The sequence below is a fragment of the Mastomys coucha genome, unplaced genomic scaffold (assembly GCF_008632895.1).
Source record: "Mastomys coucha isolate ucsf_1 unplaced genomic scaffold, UCSF_Mcou_1 pScaffold16, whole genome shotgun sequence".
NCBI lineage: Eukaryota > Metazoa > Chordata > Mammalia > Rodentia > Muridae > Mastomys > Mastomys coucha.
Window position 1 is genome coordinate 42104332 of NW_022196898.1, and position 9989 is coordinate 42114320.

Sequence of the window (9989 nt, forward strand, 5' to 3'; positions counted from 1 at the left end):
TCATCTTTTGAGGAGTTACATTTAAGGGCATGGATATTGAGGTGGGATTTGTGAGTTTGTTTTGTTTTAGAGAGAGAATATCTTTATGCATGACAGACACACATATCAAGCACCCAGGATTCCTGTTCCCTGAACTTCCCAGTGCAGGCCCCTTAGAATTTCACACTTTTTAAGTTTATAGAAAAAACAGGTATTTCCATCCCTTCTAGACAGGATTTTAAATCATTGTTCACAATGACCTTCTTGGATTTAAACAATCTCCTGTGACAATCTCAAGACTATTGTGAACTAAAAGCATGAATCATCCCCCCACACACACACATACACAATGACAAACGATTTTCAGGTTGATTTGGGCTCTCTCTATCTCTCTCATTTGAAGTAGAGTGTCTTTACATGGCCTTCTCTTTAGACCAAGATGGGCTAAAACACACAGAAATCTTCCTACGTCTGCCCCCTGAAGATTAAATGCTTAACTTCTTAATTTGTAAGGCACAATATTAAGAGTTTTGGGAAAGGGTATGAAAAAGATATAATGAAACAAATATTTTTAAATGAAGGGAAAGTATGTGGTGCAGGCTATGGGCCCTGGCACTTCCGAGACAAAGAAAGAGGAATCAGGCATCATGTAGTCTGGGCTGTACACTGAGTTTCACCATGGCAGAAAGAGATGGAAAGGAACATCAACAAATATGTTTCCACTCTGAAATTTACTTGATATGATTATTTCCCATGGGCAATTGCAGAGTGAGAACTTTCTCATGCTCTCTTCTTCTCTTTATAGTATAGTTCTCAGTTTGTTACTATTGTAACATCTTTCAGCAAAACAGACTAGCTTTCACCCTACTATGCTCTCTCAGCCTCTCAGGTAAGAAGGTTATTCATAAGTACCACACACCCTGACTCAGTGACCTCTTTAAGGAATGTCCCCGAAATCAATCAATGCAAATGTTCAGTGTGCCTCTGCCATTCTCTGCTTGGTCTCTAGGCAGTTTTCTACTTCTGGCACCAATCCATATATAAGCAGTGACCTGTGGGAAGCTACACCTGTGTGTTTAGCAGGAGAAAGAATTGAGGATCTCAATATTCTAGTCAAGTCCCTTGTATTGAGCTACATTCTCACACTTCGTTCCCTCATTACTCATTCAGGTCCTTTCTTTCTTCCTTCCTTTCTTCCTTTCTTTCTTTCTTTCTTTCTTTCTTTCTTTCTTTCTTTCTTTCTTTTTTTCTTTAAAGATTCATTTATTTATTATGTGTAAGTACACTGTAGCTGTTTTCAGACACCCCAGAAGAGGGCATCAAATCTCATTATAAATGGTTGTGAGCCACCATGTGCTTGCTGGCATTTGAACTTAGGACCTTCAGAAGAGCAGTCAGTGCTCTTAACTGCTGAGCTGTCTCTCTAGCCCCCTTTCTTCCTTTCTTAGATTTGTCGTATTTTCCTAAAGAAAACTTGGTCCAAGAAGGACACGGAGCATATAACATTGTGTTTCTGAGACTGATTTGAGAAATCAGTCATGGTGGCTCACAAATTTGTTGTATCAGTGCATGGGTAGGCTCAGGTCTCTAATCCTGCCACTGATCTCTATGACTTGGAGGCCCACACCATGTACATCAAGAATTGTAGTATAACAAAAATTAGATTTCTCAAAAAGTTCAGTTTTTAAGCTTTTGTCCTCTCCCATGGGCATTGGCTTCTCCCTGAAGGTCAGCCCACCCTCTGCTGCAAGGTGAGCATAGTCCAAGGCTCCTTCAGCATTTCTGAACAAAACAGGAAGCTTACAATCAGGGTTCCAAGGAATCTGAGACCTCCGCCTGTGTTGTTTCCCCTTCATGAGGATGGTTAAGACAACTTCTATTTGGACAGATAGGAGAATTCAGCCATGACCAGCAGAATCAGTGTCCAGATCACGTGTGAGTTGTTACCAGATTCCGTGGAGGAAGTCATTCACCATGCAAACCCTAGCACATACAAAGCACTTCCCAATAAAACTAAAACCAAGGAGTATTTGATCATAGTCCATAGTGTTGGAATCTAGTGCCAGGAAAATGATAGTGATCCCCTAAAACACAAAGAGGACCTGATCTGAAGCAACTTACAGTATGGTCTTTATTCAAACTAGCTTGTGACCCTTCAACACACTACCTTCACACAGGGTGATTTTGGTGGTTGGGGAGCCCCAAATATCTATGGGGTAAGGCTTTATAGTAAGCAGCAAGCAGGGAGCAAGTGTGCAAGCATCTAATTGTAATGCTACTGTGGCATTTAACATAATTGGCTGGTGCTAGGAGTCATACTATAAACTTAATTTCTGTTTCTCTCTGCATTGCTGGCCATTAGGCAAGGGGTGGGCTTGTCACCTGAAGATGCAGGTTTGTTGGGGGAATAACCTGGTGATGCTGGTCTTCTTGGAGATTAGCCTAGAGACTGGAGCTATGCTCAGGTTTTGTTGGGGGGCACCTTGGAAACTAATGGTAGGTACTACCATGTTAGTTTACCTGAATTTGGACTTAAGTCCAGTTTTCTTTCTTTCTTTTTTTTTTTAAAGATTTATTTATTATTATATGTAATTACACTGTAGCTGACTCTGTCAGACACTCCAAAAGAGGGAATCAGATTTTATAACGGATGGCTGTAAGCCACCATGTGCTTGCTGGGATTTGAACTCAGGACCTCCAGAAGAGCAGTCAGTACTCTTACCCACTGAGCCATCTCGCCAGCCCTTAAGTCTGGTTTTCTAAAATTGAGTTTGAACTTAAAACATTTGATCTCTCATCAGAAATATCTGAATATTCTAACCTTACTTTTTGGCTTCCAAGTTTCTGCTCCAATGTAACGGTTCCTGTTGTAAGGGCTTTTGAAAAATGGGTGGAAGGACCCCACACCCAGGGCTCGGGAACAACGACCCCAAACATCACTCAGACACGTACTTGATGCAATCAACAAGAGGTTCCTTTATTCAGCGCTGGGTGAGACTCATATCCCATGCAGTGGTAGAGGAGTCTTAGAGCTGGTCTCCCATTAAGTTCCACTAATGGCTCAGTTCCCACAGTACAGTTTGAAAATTTTAACCTCTCTTTCCCTCCTCTTCTATTGGAACTAGTTCTAATCCTAGAATGTCTGATTCTAATCTTTTTAAGGCTTGATACTGTTGACAGTGCATGAGTACCTGAACCATACTAATTCTTTCTCTGATAAATCCTACCAGCCTGTTTAAAATGCAAGGCCCAAAGGTCAGCAAAAGGAACAGGATTATTAAAGGGCCCATTAGGGAGGATATCAGGGTAGTGAACTAAAGCAACTTATTGAACCATGATTCCAACCAGCTTTGTTGGCTTTTTCTTTCTCTCTGTCTGGCATTTAATCTTTCTTTTAATTTATTTAAATTATCTGTGACTACACCAGAGTGGTCTATATAAAAGCAACATTCTTCTTTTAGAGCAGCATATAACCCACTTTCCTTTAGGAATAACAGATCTAGGCCCCTTTTGTTTTGTAACACAACGTCAGATAGGGAGGGCAGTGAATCTCTTAATTCAGCAATAGAATCTTCTAACAATTTCAGATCACAATCTATAGCTTGTTGGAGGCCTGCAAAATAGTAGGGTTGTTGGACCAGTGCCAGGGTCCCTGTGCCCACTCCTGCTACAACATCAAGGCCCAACAACATGGCTAGGGTAAAAGTTACAGGCTCTCTCCTGAATCTACTCCTTTTCTCCATCTCATCTAAAAATGAAGAATCAGTGTGGTATAGTAACCTTGGAACTAACTGAACCAGAACACAAAAATCTTTTCGGAGGATTGCTGGGTGGACGCAGGGAGTCAAACCAGAGTTGCAGGCCCACCATCCATTGTAAGGGGGAAACAAGTATCAACTATCAGAGGAGTTAACACTAATTTCTGCTACACAAGTGGCTCTTATTTGCTGGAAAGTGTCCTATGCAAAGTCCTTGTCCAGAAACAGAGGACAGGGTTAATCTGACCTGACTACTCTGGGACCATCTACAATATTCGGGATTGAGATTTCGTGTTATGTTTCCATCTATGCCAGTAGCTTCATAATAGGGGTGTGGAGTGGCATAGCAAAGCCAACAGGACTTGGTGGCATTTGGATTAGAGTGGTTCAAAGCAATAAATGCCTGTTGGACCATGTTTATCATAGCATCAGCAGTATTTGAAATAGGTGCTGGAATAATGCTAGAAGAGGACGGTAGAGCAGCTTGAGTTCTGTTAAGGGCAGGGACTGCCATGACTACTGCAGCCTGAGGCCTAGGGGCTGCTGCTGGCAGCACGGGATTCTGTCCTATAGCTGTCCCGGGAGGTGCTGTAATTATTAGTTGAATAATAAACATGATTCCTTGATCATATCCCTGTTGAAAAAACTGTAAGCCCCATGCCCTCCCCTGTATCCATTCTTGTGACTTTTTTCCTTGGTCAGTAAAAGTTATGGCAAGGTGTTTGCACCACCGTGCTCATCACAAGAGGGACTAGTAGAGTTTCTTTTTGCTTGAATTAAATCCCAAGAAGATGAGGGGTTCCAGTAAGCCTGACCTGTAGTCTCACAGCCTCATTGGGCGCAATAAAAGAACTTGAGGCCACCACATTTTCGAACCATACTTCTGGACCTCCCATCTCGGGGATAGACATAGAAAGGGCTCCATTTCTACCCCCTCCATAGCTGCAACCCAGAGCTTGTTGGACATTACTTCCGGGATACCATGCTTTCATGGATTCTGCTAGACTTGTGTCTGCACTATCACACCCTCCTTCCATGGTACCAGCAGCCAGGGCACACACATCTGGAGTCAAGGTAGGCCACCAAATATAGAAAGGAGCTTCACGGTGGGCACTCCGGACTGTTTCACTGGTATGTGAAAGAACTTGCCAAGTGAGCAATTGAGGAGTGTGGGGGCAATGGGAGGCTGGGCGAATGAGAGCCAGAAACATCACCGCCCACCCTAACCAGTCTAATCTTGAGGGGGTCTGGGGTCCTTTCCACTGTCCATCTGTCTGCTGACGAGGGCGCGCCTTCTTGACGTGTGAAGCAGGGATCCAGGATGAGATGCCATCTACTTTGATAGCCGTGGGGGTGGTTAGGAGGATTATGTAGGGTCCCTTCCACCAAGGCTCGAGATTCTTAGCGCAGTGACGTCTCACATACACAGTGTCTCCAACCTGGACCTGGTGTGGCACTTGGAAGTCACCAGGCTTGTAGGCTTCAGCTAGGGGCTCCCAGGCCTCTCTCTGTATGCATTCAAGAGCCTTTAACCTGTCAAGGAGGGTGATGAGATAAAAAGACTCGTCTACTGGAAAGGCACTGAGTGCAGCAGTTGGAGGGAGGCTGCCATATAAAAGTTCAAAGGGTGTGAGCCGAAATCTCCCCAGAGTATTTCTAGCTTGAAAAAGGGCATAGGGAAGAAGGACTGTCCAGTCTGTTATGCCAGTCTCAATTGACAATTTGGTCAAGGTCTCTTTTATGGTTCTATTCATTTTCTCTACCTGTCCTGAACTTTGGGGACTGTAAGCCCAATGTAATTTCCATTCTACCCCAAGAATCTTGGCCAGTCCCTGACTTACCTGGGCAACAAAAGTGGGTCCATTGTCTGACCCAATTACCTTAGGAAGACCAAACCATGGAAAAATTTCTTCTATTATCTTCTTGGCCACTATTTGAGTGGTTTCTTTTTTACAAGGGAAAGCCTCAGTCCATCCAGAGAAGGTATCTATAAACACTAAAAGGTACTTGTTACCATATCTGACGGGTTTGATTTCAGTGAAATCAGCTTCCCAGTGTTCACCAGGTCTTTGGCCTCTTAAGCAGGCCCCCTTAAGGGCCCTGGAAGAGGAGGCATTGACAAGTTGGCAGGCATTACAAGTCTTAAAAATGATTTCAGTCATTTCAGAGAGTCCTAATATGAGAAGGAGACTGACTTACCAGTTCTTGCATCTTTTTAGATCCTAGATGGATTAAACAGTATAGTTGATCAAAATATCTTTCAGCTTCAAGCTGGGGTAAAATATATGTTCCAGTTCCAGTCTCTCTCATTCCATTTGGTGATTCTGCCTTGTAACCTGCATCTAGCATTCTCTTGTGGTCCTTAGGAGTGTATTTAAAGGGGCCAGGTCTCCCAGTATCTGGATCTGCTATCATTATCAGAACATTTAATCCTTGGGCTGCTCTTTTGGCCTCAGCATCTGCCAGTTGGTTCCCACTAGCCACCCGGTCATTGGTACATTGGTGACCTGGGCAGTGCATAATGGCCACTCTGTCTGGCAGATGGATGGCCTCTAGGAGGGCTAAGATTTCATCTCTGTTTTTAATGTCTTTTCCGGCAGAGGTGAGCAGCCCTCTTTGTTTGTAGGTGGCACCATGGACATGGGCCATGGCAAAAGTATACCTGCTGTCAGTGTAGATGTTGACCTTTTAGCCCCTCAGCCATCCGCAAAGCTTGAGTCAGAACTATTAATTCTGCTTGCGGAGCCAAGGATCCCTCTGGCAGGCTGCTGACCCAGATGACTTTTTCATCATCTACAATCGCTGCCCCCACCACTCTCTTACCTTTAATCACGTAGCTGCTACCATCTGTGTACCAGTCCATAGCTCCTGGCCATGGCTGGTCCTGCAGTGTCTCCATCTCTTCAGCCAGGATATCTTGGCAGGAGTGAAGGATGCTCTCCAGTGGTTTCAGGAAGCAGGGTGGCTGGGTTAAGGACAGTTGGGGGCTGCAAAGGTCATCTTTTCATTTAGTAGCAAGCTCTGATAGTGGGTCATGCAGGCATTAGAGAGCCATCAGTCTGGAAGCTGGCGTATGATACTCTCTAACCCATGGGAAGCATACACAGTCAATTTCTGACCCATAGTCAGCTTGTCAGCATCTTTTACCAGCACTGCTACAGCTGCCTCTGCCTTAAGACAGGAAGGCCATCCGCTAGCCACAGTGTCCAGTTTTTTTGATAAATTGGCTACCGGTGTCTTCCATGGCCTGAGGGTTTGGGTGAGCACTCCCCACGCCACTCCATTTCTTTCATCTATATACAGTTGAACAGGACAGGAGACATCAGGGAGGCTCAGAGCTGGGGCAGACAAGAGGGCCCGTTGGATGTTGTCAAAAGCTTGTTGCTGAGTCTGGCCCCACTCAAAGGGGGCAGTCTCTTTAGTCAGCGGGTACAGGGGGGCTGCCAGACTGGCAAACCCGGGGATCCATAGCCAGCAGAAGCCTGCTGTTCCCAGGAACAATCTCACCTGTTGGGGGATGGTTGGGACAGGAATCTGGGTCACTGTCTTTTTTTGCTCCTCTGTCAACCATCTGTTACCCCCTCTGAGCTTATATCCCAGGTAAGTTAAATCTTGCTGGCAGATCTGAGCCTTTTTAACAGAAGCTTGATACCCCAGGCATGCCAGTTCTTTTAGTAACATCTTGGTACCTTGTAGACAGGTGGCCTGGTCTTCTCCTGCTAATAAAAGGTCATCAACATACAGAAGAATGGTAAATTGAGGATTAGCCATCTGGAATGGGGCAAGGTCTTGGTGTAATGCTTCGTCAAAGAGAGTTTGAAAATTTTTAAACCCCTGTGGCAGACGTGTCCAGGTCAGTTGGCCTGACTGCCCCACTTCTGCATCTTTCCACTCGCAGGCAAAGTAGGGTTGGCTATCTGGATGTAACTTCAAACAGAAAAATGCACCTTTTAAGTCCAAAACAGTGTACCATTGTCTGTCAGGTGGTAAGGAGCTCAGTAGGTTATAAGGGTTGGGCACAGTGAGGTGGTCTACAGAGTGAGTCCAGGACAGCCAGGGCTATACAGAGAAACCCTGTCTCAAAACAAACAAACAAAACCCAAACAAACAAACAAAAAATACTTTCAGCAAAGTAGCTAGATACAAGATTTTCATTAAAAAAAAAAGAACCCCACATTTCACAATAGCCTCAAATAAAATAAAATATCTTGGGCTAAATATGAGCAAACAATGCTCCATGATCTTTGTTATAAGCAAAATGCAGATCAAATCTTCTTTGAGATTGCATCTTATCTGTCAGAATGGCCAAGGTCAGTAACACAAGTGTCAGATCTGCTGTCTAGGATGCTGAGCAAGGGGAGCACTTCTCTACTGCTGGTGGGAGTGGAAAATTATACAAACAATGTAAATCAGTATGGTGATTCTTCTGAAAGATAGGAATTAGTTTACCCTAAGACCAAACTATAGCCTGGTTAGGCATATACCCAAAGGATGCTTGTTTTTACCACAGGATCTTGGCCAGCAATATTCATTGCAGCTTTATTCATAATTAGAAACAAACTAAATATCTGTCACTAAAAAATGAATAGAGGGGCTGGTGAGATAGCTCAGTGAGATGCTCTCCCGTACATCCTAATTCAAATCTCAGCAACCACATGGTGGCTCACAACCACCCATAATGAATCACCATAGCTATACATGATTGGCTAAATCAAATGTCAGCTATAGTACATGCAGATCAGAGAAGGAATTCCTAAGGTTGGTGTTAATCTGAGTCAACAGAGCATCTGACTGACCTCAAACTATATCTAAGAGAACCAGATGACCCATTACTCAGTTGGGTCTTGCCTGGGTCCACCTGGACATGTGCTTGCATGCTTTTTCCTATCTTTATGGTCCATATCTTTTTGGCCTATTAGTTTTCAGAATGTCTTAACAGCTTTCTTTCTTTCAGGCCTATCTGGGACATGCCCGAGCATGATTCACTGTGTTCTTCTCAGGCTTATAACTTTTTAGTTAGCCAGCACAGGCTTTAAACTTAATTTTTCTTTCAAGACAGCTTGCAGAATCACAGGATTACCTAATTCTAGGCTACATTATGGTATCTGAAGTGAGTCTTGGCAACGTTCTAATATTTATACTGTTTTGTTTTGTTTTATGTTTTGTTGCTTTATTGTTATTTCATAGAAACCTGTGACCAAGCCAGCTCAGTCAGTCAACAGGTTCTCCAGTGTAGGAGTGAGGATTAAAAAGAAAAAAGACAATTAGACAACATTGTAGCATGACCCCAGCCAGTTCTGAGGCTGATGAGGGTTTATTTTTTCCCAATCTGCTTTTATGCCATTTTAATTAAATGCAAGTAATAAGGTCAGCTCTAGGTTAAGGAACAAACAAGACAATAAACACAAATAGTCAAGGAACAAGTGAGGCAGAAAACAGACTCTCATGATCACTCCTGATCACTGTTTCTAAGGGCTTATCATGATGACTAAGATATCTGAGCCTACCCCCCTGTCCTAGCCCAAAGTCACATTCTTGCCTGAAGCCTACTTCTTTGCTCTAGCCTAAAATTAGATTCCTACCTGAACTTACTTCCCTGTCTGGCCTAAAATTAGATTCCTGCCAAAGCTTACTTCCTTTTCATGGCCTAATGTCAGATCCTTCCTGAAGCCCATTTTCTTGTCCTTGGCAAATGTCAGATTCCTGCCAAGCTGCTCCCAAAGATCTCTACAAGACAGACCTTTTCTGAGAAATAGAAAGGGAGAGAATGAATACAGAACAGAAAGTAGGAAGGAACTAGAAGTAGAAGGAGGAGAACTGTATTCAGATTATACAGTATTAGAAAATAATCTATGTTTAAGAAAATAGAAGTTGGACTGTGGTGGTGCATGCCTTTAATCCCAGCACTTGGGAGGCAGAGGCAGGAGGATTTCTGAGTTTGAGGGCAGCCTGGTCTACAGAGTGAGTTCCAGGACAGCCAGGGCTACACAGAGAATACCCTGTCTAGAAAAAAAAAAAAAAAAAAAAAAAAAAAAAAAAGAAAAAGAAAAAGAAAAGAGAAAGAAAATAGAAAAAGGGGCATGGGAAAAATTAGATTTTGAGAACTTTCAGAATGAAACAAAAAGTGTTTCTAAGTAGCCTCCCTCTGGTTCTTTTTTAGTGTAATGACGTTAGGGACATTAATTGTTGGGAACCAAATGGCCCTTGGCTGACCTGCCTCCACCTGACTAGAATCCGGAGATAAATATTCTG